This window comes from Mustela erminea, chromosome 3 (genome assembly GCF_009829155.1).
Source record: "Mustela erminea isolate mMusErm1 chromosome 3, mMusErm1.Pri, whole genome shotgun sequence".
NCBI lineage: Eukaryota > Metazoa > Chordata > Mammalia > Carnivora > Mustelidae > Mustela > Mustela erminea.
This window is the reverse complement of record NC_045616.1, coordinates 38,947,857-38,969,805: the sequence shown is the minus strand read 5'-3', so window position 1 is coordinate 38,969,805 and position 21,949 is coordinate 38,947,857.

The following is a 21,949-nucleotide window of genomic DNA, read 5'->3' as shown; positions in this document are numbered from 1 at the left end:
TCAAGGATAAAACAAAGAATGCTGAAAATTTAAAGGACTTTAAATAACGTATGACTTTAAAAAAACAGATTGGAAAATATGAATCAGAAATTAATACATTAAACATTCATATTTTATGAATTTTGGAGAAAAAGATTATAAGGAGTTGTAAAAAATGTATTTGAGCAATTACATATTGATACATGAGTATATGGACAGGAATTTCTCAAAAATGAAAGTATATTAAGGTGATGAAAATTTCAACAAATATTTTCTCTGAAGCAGTCTGTTAAGCAATGTCATATAGTAAACTACTAAAAGTAGATAGATTCAAAGTATTACAGTGTATTATGTAAATTATACTAGAAAGTTAATATTATGCATATATATATATTTAAATGGGTCAGGTACAACCTTAATTGATCAATGGGGAAATCAGTTTATGACATTTAGATTCACCCATGACCTCCTGTAAAGTAGGAATTGTTTCCTGTGTACTTTTTAAGGACATTGGGCTGGCATCAATTATCTGGGGAAATAGAGAACCTGAACTGACACTTTAAAGGATAAAGAACCTCTTAGGCACCTCTAAAGTGTGTTTTGGTAAACCATGCAGATTGATGCAACAGTATCCTGAATGTAACGTACAGAATGAAATATGGATAATAATTAGGTAAAATGTTACTTTGAGATTTTTTATTCCCAAATGGTTTATTGCTTTCATATTCTTAATCCCGTGCCCTTGTAGGTCCAATTAAGATGCATAATTGAAGAATTCTAAGTAAGTAGACTGCCTTGGCACCCAGAGGGTATTGTGCCTGGTAATGATAACTCTGAGTTGGACAGAAAGAATATTCACAAATGTTAGCAGAGGAACATGTATTTAATAACATGAAAATAATGTATTTTCTAAGCATAAAGAAAATCAAGCCTGAGAATCTGGGGTTCTGTGGTAACTTAGAGTGCCTTTGTTTTCTTTCTTCAGGTCTAATTTTTTTTTTTAATTGAAGTATAGTTGACACATATGTTACATGAGTTTCAAGTGTACAACACAGTGATTCGACAAATTTACATACTATATTACATCCACCACAAGTGCAGCTACCACCTGTCACCATACAAGGCTATTACAACATTTTCAGGTCTAATTTTATACTTCATTCCTTAGTTCTTTCTTCCATAATGCCTTCAGTCTTAAGTAATGGATAAAAATAAAGGCAGAGGTAGCAAATTTTAATTTATTAACATGATTTTCTGATTTTTGTCTGCAACTTCCTTTGAAATGCTGGGTGAGGCAAGCCATTTTACGACTACCAGGCACTCCTTCCAAAGTCTTCTATTAGAATAATCAATGCTTTAGTTTTAGAGAGAATTGCATACACATATTTGATTTTGACATGTGCATTAGTGACCAAGTATACAGGCAGTATGTTGAACCAACCATTGTCATGATGCACTTCAACTCTTTTATGTAGGGACTTTTATTATTTTACCTGTCCTCTGTCTTATACATGTGGAGGCAGGTGTTCTCTGTACTGTGGATGAAGAGCACACAAAACATGGTGAAAGGGAATCACTTGTGCAGCATTTACATTTCTCTGATAAATTGTGTGACTGTAACTATGCTGTCCTTAACATTTCTCTGTTATGAATTATATTTATGTCTTATTAGTGTGTCATTCCAAAAAATAGGGGAAAAGGGTAATTGCTAATAAGAGTACCATTCATCTTTGTAAAAGGAGTTTAGGACTTTATTTATGACATATAATTTATCCATAAATTATATATTTATAAATATAAATGAATATATATATATAGAGACACACACATATATATGTGTAGAATATATATATATATACAGACACACATATAAATGAATAAGAGTAGAATAGAATATTCCATGTTCTAAATTCTAAAAGGTATTTTATTTATATTTGACTATGGGTTTGTCCAACTATATAATGAGAAACAAATGGAAAGCTATAATTGGATATAATCATTTTCTATTTCTATCTGAAGATGATTACCTTATTAATATTTTCTCTTTGCAAATAATAAGTACTTGTGAATAACTGTATCCCTGCCCCTACTGCCCGGCTCGCCTTGGTTGAAACTACCCCTTTTGTGTTTGAAAGTCATTCCTTTTTCCATCCATTGGCATTTTAACTGAGTACTCAGACCAACTTTTGTAATTTCCATATGGTGATTTTCTCTGAAAGTAATACCAGTAGTGCTAATGTTCCTTTCACTGACCAGCAAATATTGGTAATCCTTATTCACCAAGCAGAAACAATCTCTGCCATATATCCTGCATATAAAACTAGTGTCCTAGATCATAGGGCAGAAGGCAACACTAAAAGTACATTTGTATTGTTACAGGGCTGTCTATTGGTCAAATATCCCTGATTATTGCTTGTTTCCAGTTTCATTTTTCTTCTGATTTAGCACATTTTGGAGTCATATGTCTGAATTAAACAAATGCTGCTCGTGTTCAAGTATTTTATAGTTGTCAAGAAGTTAAAATACATTGAATTAAATCACTTTTTATTCTACTTATCTCTTAAGAGACAAAATCTAGAGGAAGAATTATCATGCAGCCAGCTTATACAAGTCTTTTTACTTAATTTATATGAGGAATTGAACTATGGACTTTTCTTCCTACAGGTGATGTTTGCATATTTTTAAAATATATAACAACAACAAAAGAATATACTTTTGCCACAATTCAAACGATTCCTGCCAGCCAAGCTACTCCATTTGACGTCAGTCTGCAGCTTCTGTATACTCAGTCCCAGAGAACTGGGATTAGATGTAGTTTCGCTTCCAACAGGTGTTATGAGAGAATTTTTCAAAATCAATATGTTCGTTGTGGGACTCAGCTTTCAAGATTTGTTTTAGTCTTTCAGTTTGCCCTTCTTGTTGAAAACTGTACCCTCAAAAGGAAAACCTTCCTTCAACCTCTTGACTTAAATTATTGGTATTTAGTTAACGACTGAGCTCTACCAAGACTCCTGGGAACAAACTTGGTGAAGTAGAATATAGAAAATTGTGAAAAATTAGAAGAAAACAAGTATTAGGAACATGGTGTATAGCAAATAAGAACTTTTCACCCCAACAAGATTGCTTTAGTTTGTTGTTTAAGTGGTTTTGGTCCTGGAAAACTTCATCAGATAAAAATAAGATAGCTCTATTTTTTAATGAGAATAAAGAATGCTTGTTAAACATGCATTCTTTTTTATGAACTTGTGTGTTTAGCTTCTTTTTTTCAGAGACAGCAAAATGTTGTATTTTTCCATTTCAGCATAATTTTAGTCCACTGAAATATTTATTTGCCATCTGATAGGAATGGGAATACCTTCCAGGTGCTATCTTAATCAAGAGGGCCTTGCTACGGGCAACCTTTGTCTCTCATCACTATACTTTCCTAAAGATAAGACAAAATACAAGCATCTGGGTTAGACAAATAGTGCTTATGTTGAAATAGTGCTCTTCATTCTACATCTGGCAAGCAGTGGAATTTGAATTGGCTTGTTCTTTATGCAATACTACAGTGCCAAGATTTACTGCTTTAATGGTCAAACCTATTCAAAGTATGTAAGTGTGAATGTGGGGTGTGTGTGTGTGTGTGTGTGTATTGTGTTTGATGAGGAAATGCTGTTTACAGGATATTTCAATTGATATTTTATTGAGAATGTGTATGTAATTCTTTTTCAATAATGGCTATCTATATCGAAATGTTATTTTTATTTTTTAAAAAACTTTTTATTTTTCATCTTTTTACTTATATTTTTATTTAAGTATAATCAGCATGAGTATTGTATTGGTTTTAGGTGTGCAACATAATGCTTTAACAATTCTATACATTATTCAGTGCTGATCACAAGAAGTGTACTTCTAATCCCTTTCACCTATTTCACTTATCTCCTCCCCCTACCTCCCCTCTGGCAATGACCAGTTTGTTCTCTATATTTAAGAGTCTGTTTTGGGGGGCGTCTGGGTGGCTCAGTGGAATAAGCCTCTGCCTTCAGCTCAGGTCATGATCTCACGGTCCTGGGATCGAGTCCCACATCGGGCTCTCTGCTCAGCAGGGCGCCTGCTTCCCCCTCTCTCTCTGCCTGCCTCTCTGCCCACTTGTGATCTCTCTCTGTCAAATAAATAAAATCTTTAAAAAAAAAAAGAGTCTGTTTTTTATTTGTCTGATTTCTTTGTTTAATTTCATTCTCAGGGTTTACATATGAGTGAAATTTTATGAGGTTTGTCTTTCTGTAACTGACTTATTTCGCTTAGCATTTAATCCTCTACATCCATCCACGTTGTTGCAAATGGCAAGATTTCATTCCTTTTTATCACTGAGGATTATCATTTTTACATGCATACCGCTTCTGCTTTATTGAGTCATCCATTGATAGACGCTTGGGTGTTTCCATATCTTAGCTAAATAATGCTTCAGTAAACATATAAGTGCATATATCTTTTTGAATTAATATTTTCATTTTCTTTGGGTAGATACCCAGTAGTGGAATTGATTGGTAATGTGGTAATCCTATTTTTAATTCTTTGAGGAACTTCTGTACTGTTTTCCACAGAGGCTGCTTGAGTTTGCATTCCCACCAGTAGTTTAAGAGGGTTCCTTTTTCTCCACATACTCACCAATACTTGTTTCATGTCTTTATGATTTTAGCTATTCTGACAGGTGTGAAGTAATATCTCATTGAAGTTGAGGATCTTTTCATGTGTCTGTTGGACATCTGTATGTCTTATTAGAAAAATGTTTATTCATCTCCTCTGCCAATTTTTGATTTGGATAATTTAGTTTCTTTGATGTTAGAGTTATATAAGTTCTTTATGTATTTTGGATATTAACCCCTTATTAGATATATTGTTTGCAAATATCTTCTTGTATTCAATAGGCTGCCTTTTTGTTTTGTTGAAGGTTTCTTTCACTGTGTAAAGCTTTTTATTTTGGTGTACTCTCAATACTTAATTTTGCTTTTGTTTCCCTTGCCAGAGGAGGCATATCTAAAAAATATTTCTTTGGCTAATGTCAAGAAATCACTACCAATGTCTCCTTCTAGGATTTTTATGGTTTCAGGTCTCACATTTAGTCCTTTAATATATTTTGAGTTCATTTTTGTGTGTGGTATAGGGAAGTGGTCTAGGTTCATTATTTTGTATGTAGCTGTCTAGTTTTCCCACCACCATTTGTTGAAGAGACTGTCTTTTTCTCATGTATCTTCTTGCTTCCTTTGTTGTAGATTAATTGACCATAAAAGCATGAGTTTGTTTTGGGGGTCTCTGTTGTATTTCATTGATCTGTGTGTCTTTTTTTGTGAAATTACCATATTGTTTTGATGACTACAGCTTTGTAGGATATCTTGAAATGTGGGTTGTGCTACCTCCAGCTTTGTTCTTCTTTCTCCAGATTGCTTTGGCTATTCAGGACTTTTGTGGTTTCATACAAATTTTAGGATTATTTGTTCTAGTTCTGTGAAAAATGCTGTTAGCATTTTGATAAGGATTTCATTGAATTTGTAGATTGCTCTGGGGCATATGGGTAATATGGATATTTTAACAACATTGGTTTTCTCAATCCATTAACATAGTACATCTTTCCATTTGTTTGTGTCATCTTCAATTTCTTTCAGTGTTTTATAGTTTTCAGAATATAGGTTTTTCACCTCCCTGATTAAGTTTATTCCTAAATATTTTGTTCTTTTTGGTGCAATTTTAAGTGAAATTGTTCTCTTAATTTCTCTTTCTGCTACTTCATTATTAGCAAAAAGAAATGCAACAGATTTTTGTATATTAATTTTTTACCTGTGACTTTACTGAATTCATTGATCAGTTCTAGTAGTTCTTTGATGGAGTCTTAGGGTTTTCTATATAAAGTATCATGTCATCTGCAAATAGTGAAAGTTTTACTTCTTTCTTACTGATTTCGATGCCTATAATTTCCTTTTGCTGTCAACTATATCTCCTGATCTTGAAAGTAGTGGTTTTATGAAGAAGAGGCTCTGTAGTGCCTTGCAGTGCATTGTCTCTTGTTCACCAGAACCAGGTACTTCAGGGATGTCTCCTGTACATGTTGCATCTGACCCACTGTTGTGGTTAAGCCACATTTGCCTTTGGTCCAGTCAGTTCTAAAAATAGCCACTTTATCTGTTGTGGGCAGGGTTTGATCCCTTTACTGTTAAGGGGCCAACCTGGGCCCCCTCGGTCTTATAGTTGGGTTCAATCAGATACCTTCACTCATCCCACTTGCTGGAACTGTGGTTGCAATGAACTCGAGATGCTTTCCTTTCATCATCCCCTGAGAGGCTTTTGTTGGTGGGTGTGGTGTGCAGTCAGACCAGATATCTGCTCCCAGTCTATCTGTTGGGGTTTCAGTGACCCTAAACTACTCTCTTTGCCCTGCCCCCTGTGAGATTTTTGATGGTGAATAGGACCAGCAGTCAAATCAGGTATCTTCTCCCAGCCCACTGCTCCTGCCGCAATGGAACTAGAGTCTTTGATAATCTCTCACTCTCCCCAGAGCAGGGGTTACTTTGGAGTGGTGCTGGTCATTATTAGGATGTCAAGAGAACTACTTTGGGGGGATTCCTGCAAAGTGGGGCAGTTTAGTTGGGGTACGTCAACAGGAAAATGCATGGGCAGAGCGTGGGTGTTAGTAAGCCTAGATGGAGAGTATTTATTCTGGTTTCCAAAGATTTCAGACTATCTAGGCTGGGGTGGAGGGAGAGAAATGACACCTGCCAGCTCTTTTGTTCTTGGAGAAGTCTCCTAAAGATCCCTGTCCCTTCAGTGCACCTTCTGAGATTAGTAAGCGAACCTTCCCATATAGTGCAGGCGCTTTTCCAGCTGCTTCTTTGATGTGGAGTTGTTTGTTATGTGGTCTCTTTAAGGGTGGGGTCTCAGTTTCCTACTGTCCTCTGGCTTTCCCAGGGCTTAGTCAGCTGATTTTTTAATTACCCACCTTAAGCTCCGTTGATTGTAAAATCTGGCAAAGTTAAGCCTCACTTGTTTTCAAAGCCAAGCATTAGTGGGATTGGTCTCCCAATGCAGGTCCCCCATCTGGGGTGCCTGTTGTGGAGTCTGTTCTTCTCCCTTTTCCATGCTTGTGGTGTCCCTCCCATTTGTGGCCAGTCTCCCTAGGAGTTGGTTTCTGACCACATATCCACCCCTCCTACTATTTTAGATGTGCTCTCCTCTTTATGATTAACTGTGAGGTTTCTTTTCCCAGTTTTCAGGAAGTTTTCTAGCTTCGTTGTACTAATACAGCCATTATCTGGGTGATAGTATCTGTGGGACAAGATGAACTTAGGAACCTCCTACTCTGCCATCTTCCCAGGATTCCCTTCCTATATCTAAATTGAACATTGTAAAATAATTTTATGTTTGAATAAAAGTTGGGTGAAAAATAACAAGTAAATACCCATTTGGAGCAAATTGTCTATGAAACTTGCTTTCAGACAAAGCTGTGTTTTAATTTGTATTAAGCACTTTTTAAAAACTATGACTTATTATCAGCAAATAAATTCCCACCATTTGAACTGAATTACTAAATTCAGTACTTTTAGATCAGAAAAAAAAAAAAAGGCAACAAAATACTAAGTAGTACCTTACCGAATGTACAAAACAGTTACATGGGTATTTACTTTTCTGTTTTTAGAAAGAACTAAGTCTCTTATTTTTTGAAATTTCTCATAAAAAAAGAAATGCAGATTATCTTTTATTCAGGTCATTGTAAGTAAAATAAACAGCCTGACCTTAATAACTTTAACTCCTCTATTAACTTTGTGCATGCTTAAGAATTATAGGCACAGCTGAGTAAATTACAGGAAGAATAATTAGAAAAACAAGGACAACAGGTGACAATTTGGTCAGGCTGCCAAAATCCTAGCTTATTAATTTATTTATCTATCCTTTCCCATTTTACAGTTTTCCTCTTGATATTGGATACTGTGCTCATTCCCTGTTGCTCATTTTAATGAATACTTAACCATATAAAATATTTGTTCATTTCAAGGGAATTCCCTCTGGTTTCAAAAAAGAATGCAGAAGCCATTTCAGAGCTTAATTAGGGAGATTTGGAACCTCTATGCTTGTTCAATCGATTTTTATCACAAGTAAAAGCATTTTAACTATTCCCTTTGTCTACACAATCATTTGCAGCCCAGCAAAAATATTCCATTTCTTCCACAGTAAGCTTAACTAAGCAGGACAGTCAGTTGGAGTGAGGTCACACTGGAAAATGTTTTTAAAAGGTTTTATAAACCCTTTAAAATTTTAAGTTAAGTTTTAATGAGCATTGCAGAAGAGTTAGATCCCCTGGGGGCAAATCAATTTTGAGTGTTACAGCGCCTGTTCCTTCAGCCTGTGAAGTACCACCTTAACTGACTTCTCCCTGGTTATGTTGAGCCAGATATTTAGGATGAAAGAATGCAAATATACAGCCTGTGAATTTCTCCCTTACCAAGGGTCACCAAATCCTTCAGCCATTTTATTTTTTCAAGTGGTGAGAGGGATGGAATGGGTGGAACAAAGTAGTTGGCTATTTTAGCACTAAGAGAAGTGTGAGGTTTAAGGTGAACCATGGAGGATTTGGGAACCTTCATCTGTTTTTTGTTTGTTTGTTTGTTTGTTTGTTTGTTTCTCCTTTCCCTTGGGTCTAGATCAGCTCCCAATATAGTAAATTTAAAATTCAGTCTGGGATCCACTGTGGTTTAATGTGGCTATTGAAGGATGAAGGAAAGCTGCCTAATGAAGTTCAGAGGCCATGTTTACTTTCACTTTTTTACTCAGCTGTGCTTTGTTCTCTGGATTTTTAGACTCTCATAATGTTGGACATATGAGATTCTCTCCTACACGGTTGCACAGTTGCTTCTTCCTGTATTACCTCAAATAAACTGACACCAAGCATCGCCCTAAAAAGGGCATTATGCTCCAGAGTGTACTTCTCTGGAACTATTTACTACATTCTGCTGTCTCCCTGCAGTAAGGAAATTATGTATTAAAGATTAACTGAGCATATCATTTCCTCTCTCTAGGCTGCCATGAAGCAAGTCTCACTGCTGCTCCGTATTTTTACAGCTTACCCCTCTAAAAGAAAAATGTTAAGGCTAGATGAAAGCATGTTCTTCAGCCCATCTGTGAATAAATATTTAGCCTTCTACAAATGCTAAGTAATGGGCTGTATTGAATCCTAGAATGTATTTCTATAATGTTTTTTATTACTACATTTACCTGTTACCTTCTCAAATTTTTGTTTAAAGGTCATCTTCTCAGTGAGGCCTACATAACTGTCCTATTTAAATTTTGCAACATGTACCACAACCCTCTCTTTATTCTCCACCCTTGCTGTCTTTTTTTTTTTTTTAATCTCATTGGATTTTGTACACCTAACATAATGTATCTTCATTCTTATTAGTTCTGTCTTTTCCCCAGGGAAAAGACATAATGCATGCTGCCATGGGCCAGTAGTTGTGTCTGTTTTGTTCACTTGTATATCCCAATTATCTAGAACAGAGCCTGGAACAAAAGGAGTGCCAAATAAATGTTACATTATGTAAACGTATTCAATAAATATTATTATTATTAAAATATAGATTTAGATACATGAATAAATATAAATTGATACAAACTAAGCTCATATATTATTATATTCATTTTTTCATAATTGCATTTCACACATGATTTAATATTTATAGCAAAACTATGAGTAGCTGTTGGTCCCGTTTCATTGAAGAGGAAACAGGGAGGTTGAATAACTTGTTTGAGGTCATATGATTTGTAAGAGGTCAAGGTGGACTTTAGGCCCATTTGTATCTGACTCCAGTGTACATATTCTTTATACTTACTATGAGATTTTATTTATCCTTGATAGGTTTGAGAGAAGCCCTTGAATAATATATGTAATCATATTAGTTTCTTCTTGATTAGAAACTTGTTTTTTTTCTATCTGAATTTGCTTTGGATATTTCAGTTCTTCTGTGGTAGAGTAAATGATCCCTGACTTAAGATAGCTCAATTTCTTCTCAAAACTAGTCTAATCACTGACCAGAATTTAAAGCTGAATTTAAATCTGTTGGCTCCTTAGCGTGTGTGGTTTTTTTGTTTGTTTGTTTGTTTGTTTGTTTTTACTTTGACCTTTATATAATCCTTGGGCTTCTGGTGCTAAGTGACACTAAGGGTGACTGGCATCTTATTCTTACACTTAGCTATTTTGTAAACATTTTGTAGCTGCTTCATAAGAAATTGCTTGCAAGTATAAGGCACATAAACAACAAAAACTGTAGCTAATTTAATGTAATTTTTCCTGGATGAATTATTTTAAATGTTTTTAGAGTGAGGATGTAATTTCTTTTAGAATTTTTGATTGGATTCATCCCCAGTTTGGAAACACAAAAGAAGAACACAAGCTATTTAAAATCTCATCAGCAAGGGAGAAGGGGGGGTTAAAAAGCTATTTTTTTTAATGACTTTTTCAATACATTGTTACATTAAGTGGGATAGGTTAGATTATAATGAAGTAACAACTTGAAAAATTGAAGTGGCTTACAACAAACTTATTTCTCCCTTCCATCCCTCCCTGGTCAGTTACTATTCTGCTCTATCCAGTTCATTCCAGGACTCAGGCTGATGGATCAGGCTCTAACTAGAACATTACCACTGGTTGTTCCAGAAATACAAAAGAAACCTGGCAACTTGCATGTTGGTTCTTAAAACTTTCGCTGAGAAGTGGCATTTCACCAACCTAAACAAACCACACACGTTCATGCCTGAATTCAACAAGGCAAGGAAGGAGCCACCTGCTGCACTTGGTGACAATGGGGAAAGGGTGCCTGATAGTTTTTAAGGGCGGTAACGAGTAATTTCAAACATTAATAAGATCTACTTAAGAGATCTTTTAAAATGTAACCTCACTGGCTTTTTAAAAAAAAATTATTTCTGTCTCCAAATAATGTGAGAATGTTTTTCCTTTGTTTTTGTTGTATCTTAAACATAGCTAGGCAAAACTATATTGTGCTATATACACACTTGCATAACACTCTAAGATTACCATGCTTTCCACTAATGGTCAAATTAAGTAAAAACAACATTTCCTACCACATTTTTTTGGAAGTAACTTTGTATTTACTATAAGAAATATAGTCTTTGTTCTGAAAATCACTCATTTAGATAACCCCACCCTAGGCTGGCTCTTCCAGTGTTCAGTTTCACCTCACGTGTTTACACACACACATTTGTTGTCATACCTCTGCCAAACTGGAATAATCTGTGTCAACCATGCTATCCAAACTGTAGTGCGTTTTACATAATGAGAATGCAGCTGGCACCATGCATTGATTCCACATACTCTGAACATATGGCTTGGAGAAGGCTGGAGAAGCTCTGATCAGGAAACTTGATTCCAGTTAGAAAAGATGTATTAGAGTCCGTAGTCCTGTGAAGAAAAATATTGTTTCATAAATACAGGCTTCATTAAGCACCTGTCTGCACAGTTTACTGAGGTTATTCAAGTTTAAAGTAAGAATAGCAATGAGGGATTATGCGTCAGTTTGAATATCAAAATTTATTTTGACTAAGGTCGGGACTACAAAGTGAAATGAAACATAAACCTCTTTATGCACCTTTTACTACTGGAAATGTGAAGGTTGACTTCACTGTCCATTTGGCTCTCTAAATCGCTAACAGGCTAATATTTTTCCTCTTTGTCCAAAGAGACATTTAGACAACTTTTGTCCTCTTGCCTGACATATTCAAACAGTAAATGTTACACTTCTATTCCAAGTTATTGTGTTCCCCAAGAATGGGCTAGGGGTAGGAGGGATGGAGATTTGCTCAGAGTCCTATGGGCTTAAGGCCTTGGTCAGCCTCGACACAGATTAAGATGGCTGCTTGCACTATGGCTTTTATCTCAGTCATTATTTGCCATGGGTACTTTTTTATTTTTTAAGATTTTACTTATTTATTTATTTGAGAATGAGAGAAAGATAGAGATGGACATCCAGAGAGAGAAAATGAACAGGGGAAGGGACAAAGGGAGAGAGGGAGAGAGAGAAGCAGACTCCCTGCTGAGCAGGAAGCCCACCACGGGGCTTGATCCCAGGACCTGGAGATCATGTCCTGAACCAAAGGCAGATGCTTAATGGACTGAGCCACCCTGGACCCCTGGTTTTGGGGTATTTTTAAGGCAAACTTTTTCCTCACTCTCAGAGCTGGGTGTTAGAACTCTGTCAGCTGCTCCTATAAGCTTTCCCTTATTAGTCTTGAACTCTAGCATCCTTAGTAGAAAGTTGCTCCAAGGAGCTTCTGGTCAACAACCATGCCCATTTTGAGAAGTAGAGAGCAATGATTTGGGGCACAGACTTTTCCACTCTCTCTGCAATCAGTTACATTATTCATCAGTTCTATCACCTAGAGCACCTCTTGGGATACTATATTGCAGAACATTATTCCTTCAGGCAGCAGCTACTTAGGAAGCACTTTTTGATCTCCTAGGATTGTCTGGTAAAGTTAGATTTGGAAACACAGTGTGAGATTGTTGTATTCCTTCCACAGCCTATTAGTTAAAGGTGATTTCTAACACTGCATTAGCATATATTGAATATTGGAGCCAAATGCTTTCTCTGTTACTGGTTCTCCTTAAAGTTATGAGATCTAGAAATAAGTGGTCTTGTGCACAGAACTTGGTGGGAGCTCAAGGAATGGCTCTGAGTTTCCTACAGCTTGTGAAGAGCCAACAATGTGCTCCAGAGATTTTCCAGTTATTCTCCATTTATCCCACCATACCCATCATTCTCCATCTTGTCCTATGCCTCAAGAGGTTATCATTTTGAACTGCATCAGTAGGTACACTTGCCCTCTGGCTTCTGGTTTGGTCAAGTAAGGCACTGGTAGGAGAATGAAAGATGGAAGGAGGGTGAGATAGGCACATTTAGTCCCATGGTTCCCACTGTATGCCATTTTTATAGTGGCTTCTCCTTCACTTCTAACAGGTATAGTAGTTCTCTATGTCCCAAACCCTGATGATCTGAACCATTCCTTTTTTTGATTTATCTTAAAACTACCCACATGTCGTAAATAGTCCCTCAGGTAAACTCTCCTCCATAACCCCTTTTGATACATCTCTTTCTTCCATGACTTTGGATGATAGGAAAGTATTTTGTAATCAAATGATTGTGGTTGTAAATAACTGATCCAATTAATTATGTACCACCATTGTGCACGGTGCGTTCCTAAAACTTGTTTGCTACAACTTGTGGATGCAGTTGATCCTGTTTAATTGTATCTCACTTTTATTCTACTCTTGTGTTCTTAGTTTCCTGAGATAGAACCTATCCCTTCCCTTACTACATAATCTTCCAATTTTGATAAGACGTGTTCCTAGATTTGGAATCTAACAGTGTAGGGATATTACTTTTCTATTCAGATTGACCAGATGCAGCTCTTTGTTTTTAGGAGAGTTTGGGAAAAAATGATTAGAATGAAGGATGAGCTAGTTTTGCTGTTGATTTTGTAACTCTTGAGTAAGATTTTTAATGTCTCTAGATTATAATTTCCATTTTTGTAAAGTGAAAAAGCTGGGCCAAACAAGTGCTTTTTTCTATGACTACAGTTTTAAGCCTCATCTATATGCTAGGCACTCAAAAGACTGCTGATGATCTATTAAATATCTAGAGCAACTTAATGGAGAATTGTGCTAGGAAGTGCCATTTTTGTTCCAAATTATTTTCCCTAATTCTAGCATTTCCTAAGTTGGGATCTGTCACCTTTTGGAAGATCCATGGACGGTCTTTAGGTAGGGTGTATAGTCCTTTGAAATTATATGTTAAAAAATGATGTCCACTCATGTTTTTCTGAGGTGAATCTCTATCTTTGACCAGATTCTCAAAGGACTAATGACTTCCTTTGTCACACAAAAAAATCAAGGACCATAGTCCTTTCCCTTACCCCCACTGCTGTGAAGACATGGGGATATTACAGTTGCAGGCTGCCAAATACATAATTTATGTATAACCCACTGCCCCCACAAATGCACTTATCATGTACCATGAGCCATCTTCTTTTCACAAGTTTTCACATTTCTTTAGGATCTACTGATGGATTTTCAGATCAACTTTTGATTCATAGATATGAGAAAGAGGCTTTTTGTCTATGTGACTTTCTTTTTAACTATAAACAGCAGAAATATTCAAAGATTCTCTTAGGATAAAGCAAAGAAGCAGATTTCTCTCGCAGAGAAAAATCAGATTAGGAGACTTTATTTTAAAATAAAGTGTGTATGTTCTGTTCTTACTGTGTTTTTCTTTCCTCCGAAGTACTAACTGATCTTAACAGAATTCTCATTGAAGTTCTATCTCTATTACACTGCTCTATCAAGCCTTTGTTTTTTCTTTCATCGATTTTTTCTCCTGTTCTCCTTATAAAAGGCATCAGGTCACATCTACATGATAGTAAATAGAGTAGCAGATCAGTACTTTCATGCAGAATCAAACTCTAAAGGAGGCAGACAATTACTTGCCTATGGGTGGTGTTTCGTTTTTCAAAATATATCCCTCTCTCTTTAATATATTTCAATCCATTTTCCATCCTCAATATTCCCCCCAAACACTTTAGTTTAACCAATGATTGTGTATCAGTCTCCATATCTACCTACTTTTGGTCATCCTTTTTTTTTTTTTTAATCTTTCTGTCATCTACTTTTCTATCATCTATTTTTCTTTTTTTTTTTTTTAAAGCTTTTATTTATTTATTTGACAGAGAGAGATCACAGGTAGGTAGAGAGGCGGGCAGAGAGAGAGAGAGAGAGGAAAGCAGGCTCCCTGCTGAGCAAAGAGCCCGATGTGGGACTCGATCCCAGGACCCTGAGATCATGACCTGAGCCAAAGGCAGCAGCTTAACCCACTGAGCCACCCAGGTGCCCCTATCATCTATTTTTCTATCTCTGTTTATCAATCTTAAGATAGAATTTTGAGATGTCATCTTAAGTAGTTTATAAGAATTAACTCATACATTATAAGAATTACCTTATCCTCAAAACCTATAATTCTCAATTTTTTCATCAGAAGCCCTTTATATTTTTATTTTTACAGTTATCAAAGATCTCAGAGGATTTTTTGTTTGCATAGGCTTTCTCTGTTGATGTTTTTTCACATTTGAAAATCAAATTGAGAAAACTTCAATATTTATTAATTTAAAAAAGTAACAAAGCCATTGCAATCTTAAAATAAATAGTATTTTTATGAAGAATAAAATAGTTCCAATACAAAAGCAATGTATGAAAACAGTAGCACTGTTTTATATTTTTCTAATGTTTTTAATGCCTATTTTAATAAAAGATAGCTAGACTCTCATATCTTCTTTTGCATTCAGTCTGTTGTGATGTGATATTTTATAGGAAGCATATGAAGAAATTCTAGCCTCATTTAAATATCTAGTTGGAAAATGTATGACTATTTTAATAACCTAAAGGTTATTTCAATGTTGAGTCCAAAATCATGTCAATAAGTTTTTTATAGTCTGTTACATTTGAATCCACTGGAGTATTTTTCACATTGAATGGATATTTTTGCCCATGTAGAGTTTTGAAACATCATGCATTAGTCATTTGAAAAATGTTGGTTCATAGATATATGTGGATCTTGGCAGTGTTTACACAGTCTTTTATACAATATAAAAGAACAAAATGAAATTAATATATATTTTTTACTAGTGTATCTATAACATTCTTAAAGGGAAAAGGAAATTGGTTTTTTTTAAGCTGCAAGTGCCTTGTAGTAGAATCATAATATACATTAGTGCTACTACCTTTGTAAAAGTCAACACAGTGAAAAATGCAAATAATGTTTTAACATTATTATGAAAGTGGTTTTAATCTCACACATCTCCTGAAAAGGCCTCTAGAATCCCCTTACATCCACAGAGCACACGTTGATAAGCACTGCTCAAAATAGCCCTTTGAGGAAGGTTAACATTATTTCCATTTTGGGTAGAAATGGTGGGTTGAAAAAAATTGAGGCAAAGGGCGTTTCTGTGGCTTACTCTTCAACCAAGGAGTAAGTGAAGGAGGTGGGATATTACTATGATAATCTGCTGCCAAATTCATGTCCTGAACCTCCATTTTGATAAATGCAATAACATTTTTCAGTCCTCACCTTATTCAACCTACACCATTTGTTATTACTGCTGTTTCCTCTCTTGACTACTTCCTTCCCTCTGCTTCCATAGTATCGTTCTCTCCTACTTTTCCTATGCCACTCAGGCAAGTGGTTTATAGCCTCCTTTGCAGTTTCATTGTCCTGTAACCATCCATTCTCTACCCAGAATACCTTAAGCCTTCCTCTTTCCTCTCCCATCTTGCTCACTTTAGAATCTTGCTAGGCAATATCCATGTGTAAGCTTTAATTACCATTGATATGCAAATGACTCAGAGATTTATATCTCCAATTCTGATTTCTCATCTGTGAAACATTTTTTATTTTTAACTCATTTTACATGATTTCTTCTCTCAAACACATTCTAAACTGTAGGACCGTAAGCAGAACTAGGCATCTTCTTCCCACCCATGACTCCAATTAAAGCTATTTTTCTGTTTTCTATTGAATAAATGTTATTTCTATCTACCTACTTATAAGACAGGAGCTTAGGCGTTATCCTGTTTACTTTTTTTCTCCCTCAATCCCACTCCTCACTATGTACCTTATTTGGCTACCAATTTCCACAGTGAAGGCAGAGTGTCATGCAAGTTCAATCCTGTTTCCTAACTTCTAAAGAAATTCTGGGACTCTTCACTGCATTTAGGATAAAGCCTAATACTTTAAGATGGCCAATGAATAGGATGACTTTTACCCAGCAACCAAATTATGCCTCTTGTTATTAGTAGGAGCCTGTTTCACCTTTGAAAGTGCCTTGGGTTGGATGATTAACCCACATGGGCAGCCTATCTATTGAGATCCTGCCTGATTTGGTTTCTGAAAACATGTACAAATCTCTCTATTACTGTGAAATTCACCATAAATGCTTTTCTTCTAGTCCATGAGTTACAAGTATTTTTATCCACTTAAATCCTATTATTTTTTTTTTTTTTTCAGATTTCATCTCAGTCTTCTCATTTTAAGGTAGGGTTTCAAATTCTACCCGATTCACCCCAAAGCACCATAAACACTCTATTGTAGCTCTTGTCTCATTTGTACTGGGTGGTTTTGTGATACATTTCAATAACCCATTTTAGACTATAAGCTTCTGGGGACAAAGAATGTCCCCAGAGTATTTTAGAGTATTTTATAGTATACAGAGTATTTTATAGTATTTTAGACTATAAGCTTCTGGGGACAAATAATGTGTGTGTGTGTGTTTTTTTTAAATTCACTGTAGTATCCTTAGTGCCTTTCAATATCTGGACAGAATGTACATTCAATAAAATAATTCAAATAAATGAATTTTCAATGCCTGAGACAGTAATTCTTACTCTTTGCTAACGTTTGTTAGGGTTAGAAAAAAAAATGTTTATTTATTTTTGGATACTCTTTTAAAATGCAAATATGAAAAGCTTTAAGTAATGCTAAGATCTCTTTTTTCTGAGATAGTTCATCAGAGAATTTTTCATCTTCATAAGAAGAGCCAATGGATAAAAATGGAGTTGGTGAAAGGGAAAGATAACTCAAGAATAGGGAAATGGCAGGAGTTGAGTGTGTGTGTGTGTGTGTGTGTGTGTGTGTGTGTGTGTGTGTGTGTTTAGTTTTATGTGGGAGGAAGATGATGATTTCTGCCCTGCAGCCCTGTCGGGTAAAATGCAGAGTCCCATGAAATTTTAGAGTTTAACCACTGGAGAAAAATATTTGGATATAAGCAAGCCAATGGACCTTTTGTTTTTCTATTTTTCCCATGGAAAAGAGAGTTCATTCTTGGCTCGCTGGTCCTCCAGCATAATGGCATGGCAGCTCATGAAGGAGAGGCAAGAGAAAATGGTACAGTTGGTGCCAGATAAAGAGGGTAACTGGAAACAGGTTACTGCAGCTTTGTTTAATGAGCACATGGGAGGACACAACCTCTGCCCCCAAGTCATCAGAATTTTCCAGAAGTTCAATATTGATCTAATACCCTGAGTCATAGGTAATTTGATAATGACCTTTGTTATAAATGCCTTGAAGAAAGCTTCTTTAAAAGGGGTCAGTCTGGGATCATGCTAAATTTGATAAATGTTCTCAGATATTTTAGCCCATTGGCTGTCAGTGGATCGAAAACTATAAACCCCAGATTCTAATGGCAGACACTTGTTTTAAGCTAAAATTATGAAAACATCAAATGACCTCTGATCTACAGGACAGCAGGAGACACTTCACATTGCTTTGCTGACCTGCAAAGTGGCACATGACTCCTGTAATTACATGATTCAAAGCTCTTCCTAAGCCTCTCCACTTCCACCTTCAAGGCAGATGATGTAATAGCCACATGTCAAAGCATCTGAGGGTATATTGAAGGCCTCTGGTATTTAGTTTATTTAGCCCCAAGGCGTGGTATGTAATCTATTCCCTTGAAAGGTACCAGACACATTTGAAATACAGTTTGGTGGTGTGCATTTTCTGTGACTTAATGATAGTGCTTGTTTAGCAGTGTGTAGAAATCTTCCCAATGACTAGTTTTCAATCATAAAGTGACTTAAAGTGTTAGACATTTTTATAAAATAAATAACAAAGCTTATTTCTATTAGTCAAAATTTTCTTTCTTCATAATTTTCAATAACTTTTTTTTTTTAAAGATTTTATTTATTTAGTCAGAGAGAGAGAGCGAGAGTGAGCACAGGCAGACAGAGTGGCAGGCATAGTCAGAGGGAGAAGCAGGCTCCCCGCAGAGCAAGGAGCCCGATGTGGGACTCGATCCCAGGACGCCGGGATCATGACCTGAGCCGAAGGCAGCTGCTTAACCAACTGAGCCACCCAGGCGTCCCTCAATAACTTTTTAATTGGTGATTTTTCCCTTGTAGCTTTGCAGGTTTAATATAGTCATTGGCAGCAATATGTAGAGAGAGAAATCTTTTACCTCTGTAGTCTCCATTATTAAATCTGTAGGGACAAAGATTATTCCTACCAGTCTAGAAAACTAAAGAAATCAATTTTAGTTAATGCAGATCTCATCATAAATTCATTATTAACTTGTTAAATTTCACCTTCCTTTATATTTTTGTTTTATAAGTAAAATTATCAAAATAAATCTCTTCTAGAATTAAGAACTAGAAATAATTAAAATAATGTACAGGTAAAACTCAAAAACTTGATAGTTTTGAAATTTTACTCAAATTTTATAAATGTTAAATTTTTTTCCACTTAGAATATAAATTAAGTGCCACCTAAGAACATATTTGGAAATGAATGATTCATTTTGGATTTTGATTTGTATTGTTATACATTGGTCCATAAGTTTTAAAAGAAATGCATTAATAGTATTTGACTGATAAATGTTTTTTAAACACTAGCAATGTTGAGAGTCATAATTTAAACTATCCATTTTTAATAAGCAGTGTTCATTAAGTACACATTTTGACATCCCTTTATTATAGAATGTGACACGCTGAATTCTCATTATTTCTTCAAATGTCTCTTATCACATCAATGGTAAGATCGTCTATTGGAAAAGCACTGTGATTTATTTAAGTTTGTATCTCCTGAACAAGCACAATTTCTGGTCCATGACCAGAACTTGATAATCCCTTGTTGAATGAATAAAATCTCTACAATATATACATAATTATAAGGGGGTAAGCTTATGAGAAGAAGAATCAACCACTCAAAACCCAAATTCAAAAGATAACTCAAACGCAAATACGTCAGCAAAGGGAGTCAGTGATATGCTGTGGAATCAGTAGAACTGGTACATTTAATTTTGCTTTCTGGCATGTATATGTGTGTGGGGCTGAGGGGGCTGTCAACATGACACGGTCAGGGACAGTGGAGGATGAGCATACCATAGAGTCTGAGAAATTCAAGGTAGACTTAATGTAGCAACATCATCCTAAAAGTGTTATTTTGTCCAACAAATATGTATCAAATTCTTGCTATTGTGAGGATGTAGCAGTAGATAAAACAAAGCCTCTATTCAGAACTCACTTCCTAATTAATGAATAAAAAAGTTTGGAGGATAAAGGAGTTTCATTTGTTATAGAGACAATAGAAAGATATTTTTCCCACTATAAAGATAACATTTTAGATCATCTTTTAAAAAAAGAGATGCTCAGAGAAAAGATTCCCAGATTTCCGTCTAATTCTCTGAATGCTGAACAGATTTACCTGAAAGAAATTTTTCCCATTGTCTTACCAACCGCTCCCCCCACCCCACTGCACTGTTAGCCAGTTTCTTCAGCATATGTCTATGATGGGAATGAAGGTAAATGAAGGACATATGCTTGAATGAAATAATGAACAGGAGAGGAATGTTTAACAGGAGAGAAGACTTAGGGGGGGAAAGGCTGTATTCAGATTTTATTTCTAGAGCAAGTAGAAAGGAGAAAAGAAATGTTTGTGAAAACAGCATCCTGCTTGGCTAAGATTCCACGGGATTATATTCAAACCTAGGTATTGATATTTAAACCCTTGTATTTCTTTAGAATATTTTACTCAGTTGTGGTGAACAAACATTCTTTAATCCACCCTTTTAATTTACTTCTCTGTAAAGTTCAACACATTATAGTTTTCTTTACTAATTAGGGGTATATTTCCTTTACCATGTTCTACAACTTTTATCTATTTTTCTTTTTACATGCGATCCCCCAAACATGCCATGGTTATCAATTTTGGAGAAAATTATTATGTTTCTTTCTTTTTATTATTTTTTACATATTAAAAATCATCTATCTTTTTTAAACATTAGAAGTTGTACATTTTTATATTAGAGAAGTCCTGAGATTTCTTTCAAGGGATGCTTGAAGCTACCTCTTTATTAAAACTCTATCTTGACATATTAAGGAGACGTTTGCCCATGTCAAAATTTGAGAGGTACTGGAGAATGCAGGAGGCCTGCCTCTTCCCTCATTGAGGGCACCAATATATACAACATCTCTCAGTAATATGTGTTGCGGCCTTGATCACTCTACTTTCCATATCATTCAACATAGTGCAAAAAATAGTCATTTTCTTGTGCCACTTAAAATGTTATTGCTTTGCTTTCCTAATTTTTTCTTTGCATAAATGTATTTTAATAAGCTAACACATTCTAAGACAAGTATCATTCTAAGACAAGGTAAAAATATGTAAATAGTCACTATGACCATTTTTATTTTTTCTCCTGTACTTCCAAATTCACCTATTGGGTTTTCACGCATTCTGGCTTGAAATTAAAATCTTGCTACTGCCTCTAACTCAGTCTTCTCTCGGATAGTCTAGTTTTATGAGGGCAGAAACATTTTGTAGGTAAACTCATCAATTCACTGAAAATTGTGTGGTTTAACAGCTTCCAGGCTGTGCAAATTTAAAGACTTAGGCATTCTTCAACTCAAGTGCAGTTGATTAACCTAAGGATTTAGTAGTTAATACAAGTTACACATTTGCACAGTCATTCCTAATGTTTATAAAGGTGTAAGGTTTGCATAACATTTGCATTGTTATCCTTGTCAATCAGCTTTAGCCATTCTTAGTTTGAGTAGACTAGACAGGTCTAGTTGGGATATGTATAGAGGCATGAGGCTGGGAAAAGCAGTTAAATGTTATTTGATCACGTAAGTGAAATAAGACAAATACAGGGTCAAGAGTGGGTTCCGTAGTGACCACCAAATTTATTGGACATCACTCTTTCATTTTAAAAGTATTCAGGATTATTAGCCTGATTCTTCATTTTCTCTTAACCGAAGTATTTTCACTAGCTGTGGTTCTACTTTGCCCTTTTAAAAAAAATTACGTTCCTATGTGGTTGCTCTCTTCCTTTTCTAATGATAGCACACAAGAAAATCACTTAAACCGTAACCTCTAAAGCCACTTAA